General features: G+C 39.7%; 1 protein-coding gene and 1 pseudogene across 1 annotated transcript in view; both read left to right on the top strand.

The window, feature by feature from the left end:
• PDCL3 (phosducin like 3) overlaps nt 1-19,122 on the top strand; it is a 449,125-nt gene that overhangs the window by 383,466 nt on the left and 46,537 nt on the right. The window lies entirely within an intron of this gene.
• Nucleotides 8,231-8,667, top strand: LOC126933814 (cAMP-regulated phosphoprotein 19-like; annotated as a pseudogene).

Genomic DNA, 19,122 nt, shown 5'->3' on the forward strand with positions numbered 1-19,122 from the left:
TCAATTGGATCAGACTATGAAGCAATTTACGTTCCAGGGTGTTGTCAAAACCAGCAATCACATAGTCAGTTTAATGAGATCCACCAGAAACTTAATGAGAAGATCAGGAAAGGAGACAGTAAAACATATTACATTTGAAACCACAGTAATCCCCAGTGGACAGAAAGACTATATTGCATGCCCAAGCTGGCATCACCTGAGGAATTACATCAGACTCTGTAGATTGTGGAAAAACTGGACTTCATTAAACTAGTCCAGCCAAGTTGCCAAATAAGTAAGCAAGAACAATTTGGGTTGGGGGAGAGATCAATATCCAGAGTGGCTACAACGTAACATCTGAACTGTCCCATTTTCAACAAAAATTATAAGAAATGCAAAGAAAGAGAAAAACATGACACATACACAGGAGGAAAGAAAACAGGAAATAAAAACTCTCTTTGAGAAGGTCCAGATGCTAGTGGCAGATAAAGAACTTCAAAACAACTATTATAAATATGTTCAAAGATATAAAGGAAAGCGTGCTTAAAGATTAAAGGAAGGTATGAGAGGCCAATGTCTCACTAAATAGAAAATATCACCCAGGTGTGGTGGGTCATGTCTGTAATCCCAGCACTTTGAGAGGCTGAGGTGGGCGGATCACAAGGTCAAGAGATCAAGACCATCCTGGCCAACATGGTAAAACCCCATCTCTGTTAAAAATACAAAAATTAGCTGGGCATGGTGGTGTATGCCTGTAGTCCCAGCTACTAGGGAGTCTGAGGAAGGATAAGTGCTTGAACCTGGGAGATGAAGGTTGCAATGAGCCGAGATTGCACCACTGCACTCCTGCCTGGCAACAAAGCAAGACTCTGTCTAATATATATATATATATATGCCAATATAAATTATTTCTTGAAACCCAAATAGAAATTCTGGAGTTCAAAAATACAATAACTGAAATGAAAAAATCATCAGAGGGGCTCAACGATAGATTTACGCTGACAGAAAATAGAATCAGTGCACTTTAAGATTGATTGATATAAATTATGTGATTTGGTGAATAAAGGCAATAAAATCATGACAAAAAATAAAAAGACTAAAAGAAATATGGGAGACTATTAAACACATCAACATATGTGAAATGGAAGTACTAAAAGCGGGGGGGAAAGGAGGGGAAAAAATTTTCACAAAAATATTTCCAAAAATTTCCAAAATTTAATGGAAAGCATTAACCTACACAGCTAAGCAGCTCAATGAACTCCAAGTAAGATAAAGTCAAGGATCTCCATCAACACTGTTAATCATAGTCACAATGTTAAAATACAAAGACAAAGAAGAAAATCTTGAAATTAGCAAGAAAAAAAATGAATCATCACGTACAAAGAAAACCCAAGATTGTCAACTGATTTATTGTCAGAAACAATGAAGGCAGGAGGCAATGGGATGGCATAGTCAAAGAGCTGAAAGAAAAATCATGTCTAAGGGAACTACAAAACACTGCTGAAAGAAATCATCAATGACACAAATGGAAACACATCCCATGCTCATGGATGGGTAGAATCAATATTGTGAAGGTGACCACACTGTCAAAAGCAATCTACAGACTGAATACAATTCCCATCAAAATACCATCATCATTCATCACAGAACTAGAAAAAACAACTCTAAAATTCATATGGAAACAAAAAAGAGAGCCTGCCATAGCCAAAGCAAGACTAAGCAAAAAGAACAAATCTGGAGGTAGCACATTATCTGACTTCAAACTATACTACAAAGCTATAGTTACCAAAACAGCATGATACTGGTATAAAAATAGGCATGTAGACTGATGGAACAGAATAGAGAACCCAGAAATAAAGCCAAATATGTACAGCCAACTGATATTTGACAAAGCAAACAAAAACATAAAGCGAGGAAAAGACACCCCATTCAACAAACGGTACTGGGATAATTTGCAAGCCACATGTAGAAGAATAAAACTGGATCCTTAATTCTCATTTTATACAAAAATAAGCTCAAGATGGATCAAAGAATTAAACCTGAGACCTGAAACCATAAAAATTCTAGATGATAACATTGGAAAACCTATTCTAGACATTGGCTTAAGCAAAGAGTTCATGACCAAGAATCCAAAAGCAAATGCAACAAAAACAAAAATAAATAGATGGGGTCTAATTAAATTAAAAAGCTTCTGCACAGCAAAATAAATAATCAGCAGAATAAACAGACAACCCACAGAGTGGGGAAAATATTCACAAACTATGCATCCAACGAAAGACTAATATCCAGAATCTACAAGAAACTCAAACAAATCAGCAAGAAAAAAAAAAAAATAATCCCATCAAAAAGTGGGCAATAGACAATTCTCAAAGGAAGATATATATATGGCCAACAACCATATGAAAAAATGCCCAACGGGCCGGGCGCGGTGGCTCACGCCTGTAATCCCAGCACTTTGGGAGGCCGAGACGGGCGGATCACAAGGTCAGGAGATCGAGACCATCCTGGCTAACACGGTGAAACCCCGTCTCTACTAAAAGTACAAAAAAAACTAGCCGGGCGAGGTGGCGGGCGCCTGTAGTCCCAGCTACTCGGGAGGCTGAGGTTGGAGAATGGCGTAAACCCAGGAGGCGGAGCTTGTAGTGAGCCGAATTCGCGCCACTGCACCCCAGCCTGGGTGACAGAGCAAAGACTCCGTCTCAAAAAAAGAAAAAATGCCCAACATCACCAATTACCAGGGAAATGCGAATTAAAACATTTTTAATTAGATAGAATGAGATACCACCTTGCTCCTGCAAAAATGGCCATAATTTAAAAATCAAAAAATAATAGATATTGACATGGATGTGGTGAAAAGGGAACACTTTTACACTGCTGGTGGGAATGTAAACTACAACCACCATGGAAAACAGTATGGAGAGTCCTTTGAGAACTAAAAGTGGAACTACCATTCGACCCAGCAATCCCCCTATTGGGCATCTATCTAAAGGAAAATAAGTCATTATTATAGGAAAAAGTCATTTACACACACATGTTTATAGCAGCACTAATTTGCAATTGTAAAAATATGAAACCAGCCTAAACGCCCATCAATAAATGAGTGGATAATGAAAGGTGGTGTATATACATACCATGGAATACTACTCAGCCATAAAAACAAACAAAATAATGGCATTCACAGCAACCTGAATGGAGCTGGAGATCATTATTCTAAGAGAAGTACCTCAGAAATGAAAAACTAAATATTGTATGCTTTCACTTGTAAGTGGGAGCTAAGGTATGAGGACGCAAAGGCATAAGAATGATATAATGGACTTTGCAGACTTGAGGGGAAGAATGGGAGTGGGGTGAGGGATAAAAGATTACACATTGGGTATAGCGTATACTGCTCAGATGACAGGTGCACCAATATCTTAGAAATCACCACTAAAGAACTTATCCATGTAACTAAAATAACAATAATGATGATGATGATGATGATGATGATGTCAGCAAGGAATCCTATGTCTAGAAAAACTATTTTTCAAACATAGATAAAAATAGGCAGAACACAGAGGATTTTTAGGGCAGTGAAACTATTCTGGATGCTATTACGATTGTGAATACATGTCATTATACATTTATCGAAACCCATAGAATGTACAACACCAAGAGTGAACTGTAATGCAAACTATGGACTTTGGGTGATAATGATGTGTTAATGTAGGTTCACCAGTTGTAACAAATGTACCACTCTGGTTGTAACAAATGTACCACTCAAAACCCCATCTCTACTAAAATTGCAGAATGTCAATAGTGAGGGAATTTGTGCATTTGGGGACACAGGAGTATATGAGAACTATCTCTAATGTCCATTCAATTTTGCTGTGAACCTAAAACTGCCTAGAAAATAATGTTTATTAATTTTTTAAATGGAGGTAAAATAAAGACATTCTAAAATAAACAAAAACCGAGAGAATTTCTTTTGATCAGACCCATCTTACAAGATACATTGATATGATTTGGATTTGTGTCCCTGCCCAAATTTAATGACAAATTGCAATCCCAAATGTTGGAGGTGGGGCCTGGTGGGAGGTAATTGGATCATGGGGGTGGTTTCTCATGAATGGTTTAGCACCATCCGCTCAGTGCTCTTCCAGGGAGAGTGCGTGAGTTCTTATGAGACCTGGTTGTTTAAAAGTGTGTAGCACCTTCCCACCTTCTCTTGCTCCTGCTCCTGCTATGTAAGACATATCATATGTTCCCCCTTCCCATATCACATGTTCCCCCTTCCCCTTTTGCCATCACTGTAAGTTTCCTGAGGCCTTCCCAGAAGTTGAGCAGATACCTGCCCAGCATCATACTTCCTATACAACTTGTGGAACATAAGCCAATTAAATCTCTTTTTTTTTTTTTTTTTTTTTTTTTTTTTTTTTTTGAGACGGAGTCTCGCTCTGTCGCCCAGGCTGGAGTGCAGTGGCGCGATCTCGGCTCACTGCAAGCTCCACCTCCCGGGTTCACGCCATTCTCCTGCCTCAGCCTCCCGAGTAGCTGGGACTACAGGCGCCCACAACCGCGCCCGGCTAATTTGTATTTTTAGTAGAGACGGGGTTTCACCGTGGTCTCGATCTCCTGACCTTGTGATCCGCCCGCCTCGGCCTCCCAAAGTGCTGGGATTACAGGCGTGAGCCACCGCGCCCGGCTTAAATCTCTTTATCAATAACCCAGTCTCAGTATTTCTTTATAGCAATGCAAGAACAGACTAATACATACATTACAGTACATTCTTCAGGCTGAAAGCAAGGGAAACAGACTGAAATTCAAACTCAGACTGAAAAACAGAGTACTGTTAAAGGTATCTATGTAGGTAGTTACAAAATAGAGTGTGTTAGAATAGTTCTTCTCCTTTATTCTTTTAACTTATTTAAAAACAATTACATCAAATAATATTATATAATAGTATCAACAAGCCTATAGCATATTGAAACATAATATATTTAACAATAATAGCACAAAGGAGATTAATGGGAACAAAGCTGTATTATTATAAGGAATGTATTATTATAAGGAATGACATTAGATGCTAACTGGAATCCACAGGAAGAAATTAAGAGAATAAGAAATGCTAAATAAGAAGTTAGATATAATGAGCTCCATATACACATTCTCATTCTCCTTTCTACTCCTTTCTATTTAGTTTTTTAAAAGGCATTAAATTACACAGGGAAATCATTGTAAAAATGTATGGCTGAGTCTATAACATACATAGATTCAATATGTTTTAAAATAATAGTACAAAAGGGAAAAAGAAGAAATAGAAATATACAGAAGCAAATTTTCTAAATGTCACTGAAATAAAGTTGTCAGAAATCTGAGTTAGGTCTGTTAAGATATATACTGTAAACACTTACCTAGAGACACTTACCTAGAGTGATCACAAAGAAAACAACTAAAATCACTAAAGGAATTAAAATGGTTACTATAAAATATTCTCTTGGCTGGGCATGGTGGCTCACACCTGTAATCCCAACACTTCGGGAGGTCAAGGCAGGTGGATCGTTTGAGGTCAGGAGTTCGGGAGGGACCCGCCTGCCCAACATGGCAAAACCCCATCTCTACTAAAATTACAAAAATTAGCTGGGCACGGTGGTGCATGCCTGTAACCCAACTACTCGGGAGGCTGAGGCAGGAGAATCATTTGAATCCAGGAGGCAAAGGCTGCAGTAAGCCAAGATCTTGCCAGTGCATTCCACCCCACCCTGGGCAACAGAGCAAGACTATGTCTCAAAAAAAAAATTACATATGTACACAAACACATATCCTCTTAATTCAAAAGAAAGCAATAGAGGGAGACCAGAAAAACTGAAAAGACATTAGACATATAGAAACAAAAAGCAAAATGGTAGAGGTAAATCTAACCATATTAATAGTGATATTCAATTCAGATAGATTAAACAATTTCATCCAACACAGAGGTTGTCAAATAGTGTTTTTAAAAATTCAACTATATGCTAGCTATAGGAGACACACACTAGACTGAAAGATACACGTAGCTTAAAAGTAAGAGGTTAGAAAAGGGTATATTATGCAAACAGCCAATACAAGAGAGCTGGGATGATTACACTAATTATCAGACAAAACAGACTTTAAGAAAAAAATTATTACTAGAGAAAATGTGGCTGTTTTATAATGAAAAGTGTTAATCCATCAGGAAGGTATAGCAAATGTAAAGATACATGCATCTAACACCACAGTTCCAAAATACAGGAAGCAAAAATGGACAAAATTGAAAGGATAAATAGACATTTCAACAGCAATAGAAATTTTAATATTCCACTTTCAATAATGAATAAAGCAACTAAGCAGAATGTCAACAAGGATATAGAAGACTTGAATAACACTATAAACAAAATAGACATAAAAGAGATCCATAGACTTTCCACCCTCTAACAGTAAAATCACATTCTTCATAAGCACACATGGAACAGTCTTCAGGGTAGACCATATGTTAGTTCAAAAAACAAGTCTCAGTAACTTTAAAGGAATTTCTATTATACAAGGTATGTTTTCTGACCATAATGGAATTAAACTAAAAAATCATAATAGAAGGAAATTTTAGAAATTCACAAATATGTGAAAACTAAATAGCATACTCCTAAGTAACTGATGATTCAAAGAAGAAATCTAAATAGACATAATGAATAAAGAGATTGCATTAATAAATTTAAAATTTGACCAGGTGCAGTGGCTCATGCCTCTAATCCCAGCACTTTGGGAGGCCAAGGCAGGTGGATCACGAGGTCAGGAGTTTGAGACCATCCTGGCCAACATGGTGAAACTCCATCTCTACTAAAAATACAAAAAACATTAGCTGGGTGTGGTGGCGCGTGACTGTAATCTCAGTTACTCGGTAGGCTGAGGCAGGAAAATCACTTGAACCAGGGAGTCAGAGGTTGCAGTGAGTCGAGTTCACGCCACTGCACTCCAGCCTGGTGATTGAGTGAGACTCAGTCTCAAAATAAAATAAATTTAAAACTTCCCCCCCAAAAAAAGCATAAGTCCAGATGGCTTCACTGGGGAATTCCATCAAACATCTAAATAAGAATAAAAGTTATTCACAGACTCTTCCAAAAAATATAAGAAGAGAGAACACCTCCTAATTCATTCTATGACACCACTATTACCCCAAAACCCAAACCAGACAAAGATATCACAAGAAAAGAAAACTACAGACTAATATCCTTTATGATTACAGATTTTTTAAATTTCCATAAGATGCTAGAAAACCAAATCCAGTTCTATCTAAATAAGATTATATACCATGATCAACGAATTTTATCCCTGGACTGCAAGGTTGGTTTACCATCACAAAGTCAATCAGTATCAGCTATCCTATTAATAAAGGACAAAAGTCACATGATCAACTTCATCAATGCAGGAAAATAACATTTAACAAAATCCAATACCCTCCTATGATTAAAAACTATCAGCAATATAAGCAATTGAAAGAAATTTCCTCAAAAAAAGAAATCTACAAAAAACTCACAGCTATGCAACGGGGAAATAATGAATTACTTCTCTTTAAAGTGAAGAACAACAAAATAATATCTATCCTCAACACTTCTATTCAACATCGAGGTGGAAGATCTAGCCAGGGCAAGTGAGCAAGAAAAAGAAATAAAAAACATCCATTTTTCTTGTTCCAGAACAAGACAGCATAGAATCACACTTTCTCCCCTCTAAATACTAGTAGATGCCCTGGAAATTATAACAGGCAAGGCTAAAAGGACTCTGAATGCTGGAAAGAACGAGGTAGACTGGCTAGGAACCACGTGACTTGAGAAGTGACACCATGGAGATATCCCTAGGTTTTATTTTTATTTATCATTTACTTCTGGACTGGACACTGGAGAAACCTACCCAGAACTGTACATAGGCATAAACATAAATTCTGAGAAAAGCCTTAACTCTGCCCAAAGGATCAGGAAATAAGAAGTCTAACAAAGACCAAGTGGGAAGCCTCCATCCTCATTCTATAACCAGGGCACTGGTAAGCTGGCCAAGCCACCAACAGCAGTAGCAAAGTCCTGGGCCATACAGTCACATCTACACCACCAGAATACTGGTGGGGAGCTCAATCCTTCAAGAAGATATTGCAATCCTAAATGTATATACCTCAAAATACAAAGCTTCAAAATATATAAAGTGAAAACTGAGAGCTCAAAGAAAACAGATGAATCCATGATTATAGTTGGGAAATTTAACACCCACTCAGAAATTGATAGAATTACTTGACAGAAAATCAGTAAGAATATAGGGAAACTGAGGACGACAGAGAGTGGGAGAAGCAGGGTCTAGTAGAGGGAGCACTATGTCTGTGGAAGTCTCCGGGGCAGCCTCTGTGGAGAAGCAGAAGGAAATGGAAGATACAGTGAATAGTCCAGAGAAAACTGAAGAAGCAAAATTAAAAGCAAGATATCCTCATCTGGGACAAATGCCTGCAGGTTCAGATTTCTTAAGGAAACGATTGCAGAAAGGGCAAAAATATTTTGATTCTGGGATTACAACATGGCTAAAGCAAAGATGAAGAACAAGCAACTTCCTACTGCAGCTCTGGAGAAGACAGAGGTCACTGGTGACCACATTCCCACTCCAAAGGACCTTGCTCAATGGAAACCATCCCTTGTTGCTAGCAAGCTGGCTGACTGAAAGAACTTAACTGCATGAATCTGCTAATTCCCATTACTGCGTGAATCTGCTAATTCCCATTTCTCCTTAATATGTTACTTATCTACTTTTTATTTCCTTTCATTCACTCAATCATTTGAGACTGACAGCTTTGCAGGTAGCAGTAGTGTGTGCTGCTATTGTGGAATATACATGTGTAGAGTTTTTGATTAGTTTAACAGTGCACTGGAGAAGAGGACGTGTTAGAGCAACATAAGTAAGTAATCTACTTGAAAATGATTGCATATCTTACCTAACTCCTAGTGTAGTACTGGTTCTAATAAGTAACAAGCAAGTTTTAAATTTTTAACGTTTTGGCTTTCATTACTTCATCTTAATTATAGCTTTGTATGTTACTCTTATTTAATATAATCTCTATCATATTGATTTCTTCTATATTTTGGATTTTGTAAAACAGAAGTTTAAGATCACAAGTTAGAAGAAAGGTCACATATTTCAAACACAACTAGATGGGGATCTCCAAAAACCCCATTTCTATAAAAAAATACTCTGTGAGGCAGGAGAATGGCGTGAACTTGAATGGCCTTAAACCTGGGCGACAGAGCGAGACTTGTCTCAAAAAAAAAAAAAAAAAAGAAGAAAGGCTTTAAACACAACTATAAAAGATTTACTTGGCTTGAACTTGAATGGCAATATTTTCGCCAGTATTTTTACTGGGCAATGTAACTTATGTGACTCTAGTGCTTAACAGCTGCCGTTGAAGCTAATATTCTTATTCAGTTCTGTAAAGTTAAAATACCTTTTGTTGTTGAAGATGTGAATAAACTATGCATGTGCATTGACTGTTGAATTCACTTTTGTGTCACTTTTGTAAATACAATAGTTTTGCACAAAAAAAATTTTAAAAAAGAATATAGGGAAACTGAAAAACATCATCAATAGAATCTAATTGATGTTTATAGAACATGCCATGCAACAGTAGCAGGGTGTGAAACACATATTTCTCAAATGTTCATGAAATATTCATCAAGGCCGGGCGCGGTGGCTCAAGCCTGTAATCCCAGCACTTTGGGAGGCCGAGACGGGATGATCACGATGTCAGGAGATCGAGATCATCCTGGCTACCACGGTGAAACCCCGTCTCTACTAAAAAATACAAAAAATTAGCCGGGCGTGGTGGCGGGCGCCTGTAGTCCCAGCTACTCGGGAGGCTGAGACAGGAGAATGGCATGAACCCGGGAGGCCGAGCTTGCAGTGAGCCGAGATCCGGCCACTGCACTCCAGCCTGGGCGACAGAGCAAGACTCTGTCTCAAAAAAAATAAATAAATAAATAAAATAAAAATGAAATATTCATCAAGACTGACCATATTTTGAGTCTTAAAACAAACCTGAACAAATTTAAAAGACATGAAATCATACAGAATTAATTATCTGACTATAATGGAATCAAACTGAAATAAATAATAGAAAAACATACACAAAAATTTTCAAACACTTGAAAATTAAACAACATACTGAGACTATAATGGAGTGCAAACTAAGAACGCCATTCTCCTGCTTCAATAATAGAAAAACATACACAAAAAGGATGGTTTCATCTCCTGACACTTGAAAATTAAAGCCAACAACAACATACCTCTTAATAGTCCAAAGACCAAAGACAAAATTTCAAAGAAAATAAAAAAGTATATAGAGGCAAGGCATGTTAGCTCACTCCTGTAATTCCAGCATCCGTGGAGGTCGAAGCAGGAGGATTGATTGAACCCAGGAGTTCAAGACCACCCTAGGCAACAAAGTGAGACCTCGTCTAATTAGCCGGAAGTGGTGGTATGGGCCTGTGGTCCCAGCTACATGTGAGGCTGAGGCAGAAGGATCACTTGAGCTCAGGAGGTTAAGGCTGCAGTGAGCCAAGGCCACACCACTGCACTCCAGCCTGGGTGGCAGAGCAAGACCCTGTCTCAAAAAATAAACACAAAAATAAAAATTTTAAAAGTACATAGAACTGAGTGAAAATGAAAACACAATATATCAAAATTTCTGAGATGTATGTAAAGCAATGCTGAGAGAAAAATTTAGCACACTAAGTGCTTAGATTAGAAAAAGATCTCTAATAATTTCAGTTTTTACTTCAAGAAACTAGGCAATGAAGAGAAAAATAAGCCCAAATCAAGCAGAAGGAAGGGAATACTAAAGATTAGGCCAGAAATCCATGGAATTGAAAACAGAAAAACATAGAAAATCAGTGAAACAAAAAGCTGGCTCTCCTGAAAAAAAAAAAAAAAAAATCATTGAGATTGATAAACTTCTAGCAATATTTTAAAAACTCTAGCCTGAGAATTGGAATTTTTAAAAAATTCCCTAAGGGATTCTAATGTGCATCCAAAGTTGAGACCTACTGGTAAGGTCTTCAGGCCTGTTGACCTGCTCCTTGGCCTGATGAGAGAAGAGATTTGCATACATAAAAAAACACTGTGTATATCCAACGGTTTCACCATTAAGAAAATACTGAGCCTGGTCGGGTGCGGTGGCTTATGCCCATAATCCCAGCACTTTGGGAGGCTGAGGAGTGGGGATCACTTGAGATCAGGAGTTCAAGACCATCCTGGCCAACATGGTGAAACCCCATCCCTACTAAAAATACAAAAAATTAGCTGGACGTGGTGGGCCTGTAGTCCCAGCTACTCGGGAGGCTGAGGCAGAATTGCTTGAACCCAGGAGGCGGAGGTTGCCGTGAGCTGAGATCACACCACTGCACTGCAGCCTGGCGATAAAGTGAGACTCCATCTCAAAAAAAAAAAAAAAGAAAAAAAGAAAAAGAAAATACTGAGCCCTCCCCATAGACATGATATCAATTAAATTCCATATTGTATGGTAACACAGTTTATTTCTCTCTGGCCTGCATTTTTTTATTGTAAAATGGGGATGATAATATTCATCTTGAATGACTATTGCGAAGATTGAATAAGTGATATGTACAAAATGTCCAGCGCAGTGCCTAACAGGTAAATGTTTTTGGCTGCGTAGTAGCGGAAACCCCAACACAATGGACAATTGTTGTCTCACAGAAGAGCAGCCCTGAAGGTTAACCTCAAAGATGCAGGATCTTCCCAGCTTTGGGCTCCTCCATCCTCAGCAGGTCAAGACTTAACTCTTGGGTTTGCAAAACGTCATCAAAAGCAGCCAGGACAATATTGGCCTGAAGAACAAATCTTTCCTCCCTTGTGCTGCCTGCAACAAAATCCTGCCCCAAACTACCCAGCTGTGTGTCTCATTGGCTAGAATGGAATCCACCTTATTTTTATATCATTCCCTAGGAAGGGGGATTACGTCACCATAAATAGCTTGGAAGAGAGGGAGACTTTTAGAAAACTATGATAGTCTCAGAAATTGGGAGTGAATTGTTTGGGGGTTGGGACCTGGCCATGGGTGAATTTGAAAGCTCTGAGGAGATTTTAATGAGCATCCATGGCTGAGAACCACTGGCTTTCATGCCTGTTAATACCATCACGGCTCAGCTGGTGAGAGAGACTGCAGTGAACTGCCTGCACTAGCCGCCACAGTGGCTTCATGTTAGAGCCTCCCATCCTGTAAGAGTGGAGACTGACTTAGAGCTTTGCTACTCAAAGTGAGGTTCATGGACCAGCAACATCAGCATCAACACAGAGCTTGTTTGAAATGCAGAATCTCGGCCAGGCATGGTGGCTCACACCTGTGATCCCAGCACTTTGGGAAGCTGAGGGGGTGAACCACTTGAGCCCAGGAGTTTGAAACCAGCCTGGGCAACATAGTGAGACCTCTTTACAAAAAATTTAAAAATTAGCCGAGTGTGGTGGCATGCACCTGGTCTCAGCCACTTGGGAGGCTGAGGTGGAAGGATCTCTTGGGCCTGGGAGATCAAGGCTACAGTGAACTATGATTGCACCAGTACACACCAGCCTGGGCGACAGGGTGAGAATCTGTCTCAAAGCAGCAACAACAGAAATCCAGATTCTTGATCCCCAACACAGATCTACTGAAATCAGAGTCTGAATTTTCACAAAATCTTCAAATGATTCTCATGGCCATTTAAAGGTGAGAAGCACTGGTATAAAAGACACTTCTGCAGAATTTTGGTGTTGCATCTCACTTGTCCGAGCCTTGCAATTACAACACAAATCATTTCTAAATCTTACCTCCCATAACTCCCTGGGTTCACCTAACCACGACTCCTAATGCCTCACTGCCTGGGGGCAGTCCGTCTGACCTCTCTTAGCCTGTGTGCCTCTATCTCACTTTGAGAGGTAGACATAACCAATCCTTCTAGGCATCTGACATGAAACTCCACCAGGGGGTGGATGTCATGCGGTTATTGTCTCAATAAGCATGTGACACTACCTACCACAGGTCAAAATACCTATGAGATGCTTTGAAGAGTCAGAACTGAAGAACACATTGTACTTGTCAGGGTTCTCTAGAGGGACAGAACTAATAGGATATATCTATACAAACATATACATATACATATATATAACAAGTATATTAAGGAATATTGACTCACACGATCACAAGATGAAGTCCCACATTAGAGGCCATCTGCAAGCTAAGGAGTGAGGAAGCCAGTCCAAGTCCAAAAACCTCAAAAGTAGGGAAGCCGACAATGCAGCCTTCAGTCTGTGGCCAAAGGCCTGAGAGCGCCTGCAAACCACCGGTGTTAAGTTCAAGAGGCTAAAACCTGAAGAACTTGGAGTCTGATGTTTGAGGCAGAAAACTCCAGCATAGGAGAAAGATGAAGACCGGAGGACTCAGCAAGTCTAGTCCTTCCAACTTCTGCCTTCTTTATTCTGCCAGTGCTGGCAGCTATTAGATGGTGCCCACCCAGATTCGGGGTGGGTCTGTCTCTCCTAGTCCACTGACTCAAATGTTAATGTTTAGGAGATGGGAAGTCCTGGGTATCAGACCGTATTAGTCCATTTTCACACTGCTATAAAGATACTATCCAAGACTGGGTAATTTATAATGAAAGAGGTTTAATTGACTCACAGAAAGAGGTTTAATTGACTCACAGATCCACATGACTGTGGAGGCCTCAGGAAACTTACAATCAAGGCAGAAGAGGAAGCAAGGACCTTCTTCACATGGTGGCAAGAGACAAAGAGTGAGAAGCGAAGGGGGAAGAGCCCCTTAAAAACCATCAAATCTTGGCCGGGCGTGATGGCTTATGCCTGTAATCCCAGCACTTTGGGAGGCCAAGATGGGCGGATCATGAGGTCAGGAGATCGAGATCATCCTGGCTAACATGGTGAAACCCCGTCTCTACTAAAAATACAAAAAAATTAGCAGGCATTGTGGCAGGTGCCTGTAGTCCCAGCTACTCGGGAGGCTGAGGCAGGAGAATGGCGTGAACCCGGGAGGCAGTGCTTGCAGTTAGACGAGATTACGCCACTGCACTCCGGCCTGGGCAACAGAGTGAGACTTGGTCTCAAAAAAAAAAAAAAAAAAAAAAAAAAATCTCATGAGAACTCACTATCACAAGAACAGCATGGAGGAAACTGCCCCCATGATCCAATCACCTCCCACCAGGTCTCTCTGCAGACACATGAGGATTATGGGGATTACAATTCAAGATGGTATTTGGGCGGGGACAAGCCAAACCATATCACAGACCTAACCTACTTTACTCCTTTCAGCATATGTTTCTCTAATGGCCACATCTGCATTAAATAAAATGAATAAAATGTTATGAATAAACATAATGGATATGTTCAAAGAACTTTTAGGCTAGCCTAGAAAACATTTACAAATACAACTAATTGAATAAACTCCATTCTCTCCATTTCAAATGTACACTGCTTGATGAATTTACGTACAGTCTTGTTTGACCAAAATCCGTAAGAGTTTGGTGCAAACTTAAGGCCCTGGCTCAACTATTACTCACTCTCTCAAATCTGTAATGGAAGTAGCTCAGATGCAGAAGACTCGCACGCTTATTCAGGAGCATGAAGGTAAGCTGTAAATCTAAATGCATGAGAATGTCACACTGTGAAATGTTCTCCCATGCTAGGAGTGTGCTCTTGTCTTAGCAAACGGCAAACACAAGCATTCTGAATCTCATTGATTTCTTGACCTTGCCCAGTCTCGCAAGAATGTGCTAATGAATTGTGAAGTGTTCAAAAATGAGTCAAATGAAGAGAAGCAACAAAGCTGCTGCATTTGCAAACTTGAGGGAAACTTTTGTGTCTGGGAGCCAGGTACTGTGGAGGTGGCAGGAAAAATGTAAAAGGGAAGTACTTCCTTTAGAGCACTTATAATTCCTCTTGTGCCCACAGGTGCAGCAATTTCAGACTTGTCATATGTATATATGCATATGTATATATGTGTGTGTATATTTAAATGTGCTTTAAATGTGCCATTGTACTTCTTAATAGCTTTTTAATTTGTCATCTTCAGGTAATTTTAGTTTTCTTTAAATGGAATGCTACCACTAAACTTATTAATCCTCCACTTTGTTCTCTTCTCTTCTTTTCTTTTTTTGAGATGGAGTCTTTCCCTGTTGCCCAGGCTGGAGTGCAGTGGCATGATCTCAGCTCGCTGCAACCTCCGCCTCCTGGATTCAAGTGATTCTCCTGTCTCAGCCTCCCAAGTAGCTTGGATTACAGGTGTGTGCCACCACACCTGGCTAATTTTTGTAGTTTTAGTAGAGACGGATTTCACTGTGTTAGCCAGGCTGGTCTCAAACACCTGACCTCAGGTGATCCACCTGCCTCAGCCTCCCAAAGTGCTGGGATTACAGGCATGAGCCACTGTGTCTGGCTGGTATTTTTCTCTTTAACACTCTTACTTATTTCATTCATACTAATTCTAGAGTAAATTTTCTTTTGTTTTCTGGTTAAGTGCTATCTGCATAATGTGCTAAAAATTATGTTCCTCAAGTTACTTAATGAAGCCCAAACTACATTAATCATTTTCTTGATACTTACATATAGTTACATTAACTCAGAATCCACTTCTAAAGGACATAAAAGGATTAATATTATGATGTAACTTTTATTATAAAATATAGCAATAAAAAGTAATAGTTATCCATATCTTAACTCTTCCACTTATCCTTAATGGATCCCATTGAATTTCTCCTACTTCAGATATTATTTGATGGGTCTCAAGTAACTGCAGAAGCTTTGTACATTTTTTCTTCTACTTTATTTTATTTATTTATTTATTTATTTGTTTGTTTGTTTTATTTTTGGAGACAGAGTCTCACTCTCTCACCCAGACTGAACTGCAGTGGTGCAATCACGGCTCAATGCAACCTCCGCCTCCTGGGTTCAAGCGATTCTCCTGCCTCAGCCTCCTGAGTAGCTGGGATTACAGGTACCTGTCACCAATTCCGGCTTATTTTTGTATTTTTAGTAGAGACAGAGTTTCGCCATGTTGGCCAGACTGGTCTTGAACTCCTGACCTCGGGTGATCCGCCTGCCTCCGCCTCCCAAAGTGCTGGGATTACAGGCGTGAGCCATCATGCCCGGCCTCTTCTACTTTATTTTTTAAAAGAGCTGATCAGATTCCTCATTCTGGTACTAAATATGTCTCCTTTAATCCTCTCTAACTGTCCTCTTAGAGAGGTAGCTTTTTCCACATTCTCAAGTTCTGGCTGAGAATATTCTCTTATTTTATTTTATTTTATTTTTTCAGACAAAGTTTCACTCTTGTCACCCAGGCTGGAGTGCAATGGCACGATCTCGGCTCACTGCAACCCCTGCCTCCCGGGTTCAAGAGAGTCTCCTGCCTCAGCCTCCTGAGTAGCTGGGATTACAGGTGGCTGCCACTATGCCCAGCTAAATTTTGTATTTTTAGTAGAGACGGGGTTTTAACATGTTGTCCAGGCTGGTTTTGAACTCCTGACTTTAGGTGATCCACCCACCTCAGCCTCCCAAAGTGCCTGGATTACAGGCGTGCGCCACCACTCCTGGCCAGAATATCTCTTCTTAAGTGAGATGTCTATGTATATGTATGTATGTGGTGGGGGGACTTTTTCTTAAAAACCTTTTTATTTTCAAGGAGTTTTATTCTTACAAAAGAGTTGTAGAGATAATACAGAGAGCCTCCATATACTCTAACCCAGTTTCCCTCATCAATATCCCCTATTCTCTTATATTATATTCTCCCCTATATTCTCTTACATTAATATGGTACAGTTGTTATAATTAATGAACACTATTGATCTATTATCAACTAAAGTCCATACTTCAAAACCCTAAAACCAAATTAAGCTGTTATCTAGTGTCCCTCTTCTGTCCAGAATACCATCCAGGATACTATATTACATTTAGTTGTCACATCATCTTAAATTGTTTTGTCAGTCTCTATTCCATCCTAAGATCCCTGACCAACTAAATGATGTTTTTAAATTTGCATACACTAAAGTTTATTCCTTCTTTAGTAAAGTTTCGATAAATAAATATGTATTTTTTGATATTTTTGATAAATAAATATATGTATAGTCATATCTCCACCATCATTATGTTCATAATAGTTTATCTGCCCTAAAAATTTTCTGATTTCTCTATTCCACTTTCCCAACCTTTCCTGAATCCCTGGTAAACACTGATCTTTTTTTACTGAGTCTATAGTTTTGCCTTTTCCAGAATGTCATATAACTGGAAACGTAACATATTCAGACTTTTCAGACTGGCTTAATTAACTTAATTTATGTGTTGGTTTGTGGCTTGATAGCTCTTTTATTTTTCCCTTTTTTTTACTAAATACTATTCCATTGTATTGATGTACCATAGTCTTTTTACCCATTCTCCTATTGAAGGACATCATGCTTTCTTCTATGTTTTGGAAATTATGAATAAAGTTGCTATAACATTCACAAGCAGAATTTTTGTGAACATAATCAGTTGGGTAAACATTTTGGAGATTGCTAAATTATAGGATTACGTTTCACTTTGTAAGAAACTGTTAAGCTGCCTCCCAGAATGGCCGTACCATTTTACAATCCAACTAGCCATGAATGAGTGTTACTATTGTTTTACATCTTCACCAATATTTAGTACTGTCAGTTGTTTGGATTTTAGACATTCTTTTTTTTTTTTTTTTTTGAGACAGAATCTCGCCGTGTCACCCAGGCTGGAGTGCATGGCACGATCTCGGCTCACTACAACCTCCACCTCCCAGGTTCAAGCAGTTCCTCAGCCTCCCGAGTAACTGGAACTACAGGTGTGTACCACCACACCCAGCTAATTTTTGTATTTTTAGTAGAGACGGGGCTTCACCTTGTTGGCCAGGATGGTCCTGATCTTCTGACCTCGTGATCCACTTGCCTCTGCCTCCCAAAGTGCTGGGATTAAGGTGTGAGCCACCTCGCCTGGCCGGATTTTAGACATTTTTATGGGTGTATAGTAGTATTTCATTGTTGTTTTAACTTGCAATTCCATAATGCCAGATAATGTTAAGCATCTTTTTATATGCCACTGCCATGTATATATCATATTTGCTGAAGTGTCTCTTCAGATCTCTGCCTGTTTTTACAATGGATTGTTTTTTGTTTGTTTGTTTGTTTGAGACAGTTTCATTCTGTCACCTAGGCTGGAGTGCAGTGGCACTGCCTCTGCTCACTGCAACCTCTGCCTCCCGGGTTTAAGCGATTCTTCTGCCTCAGCCTCCTGAGTAGCTGGGATTACAGGCGTAAGCCACCATCTGTGCCATCTCACAAAAGTGCTGGTAGAAAATAGCAGACCCAGCTTCCCCATCAATCTTAAAGAAAGCAGCATTTGCTTCAAGTCCCAGGAGGGAGCTGGGCTCGGTGTGGGGAGCGAGCAGTCTAAACACAGCATAAGATTGAAAATTCAAACTGTTTAATGGCAATTATTGATTTTAAATGTGCTTTCTGTAATTCCCCTTTCCTCTCTTTTAGTGGGCAGATCTCGTTAAGTTTTCTAGACATGCTGAGTTACTGAACCTCAGTGTGGTTTAAACTCTTGCCCAACTAAATCTCATGCCCTCTGCATTAGTGTGTGAGGGCTGCCACAACAAAGAACCCCAGACTGGGTGGCCTAAAGAAGAGAAAATTGGTTTCTCACTTCTGGAGGCTGGAGGCCCAAGATCAAGGTGTCAGTGGGGTTGGGGCCTTCTGAGGCCTCTCTCCTTGGCTTGTAGATGCCGCCTTCTCCCTCTGTTTACACGGCCTTCTCCCTGTGTGTGTCTGTCTCCTAACTCCTCTTCTTATGAGGACACCAGTCACACTGGATTAGGACCCACCCTAATGACCTCATTTAACCTTAATTACTTCTTTAAAGGCCCTATCTCCAAATACAATCACATTCAGATGTACCAGGGGTTCGGACTTCAACATGTGAATTGAAGGGAATACAATTCATGCAATTCAGCCCAAAACACCCTCCCTTTCCCAGCGCAGGGGTGAGGAGGTGCTTCAGGAAAGGGGAGAAGGTGGCTTGGTTCTGAGATACCATCACTTCCTCCCTGTCAGAGCCTAA

The sequence above is a fragment of the Macaca thibetana genome, chromosome 13, assembly GCF_024542745.1.
Source record: "Macaca thibetana thibetana isolate TM-01 chromosome 13, ASM2454274v1, whole genome shotgun sequence".
NCBI classification, from domain to species: Eukaryota; Metazoa; Chordata; class Mammalia; order Primates; family Cercopithecidae; genus Macaca; species Macaca thibetana.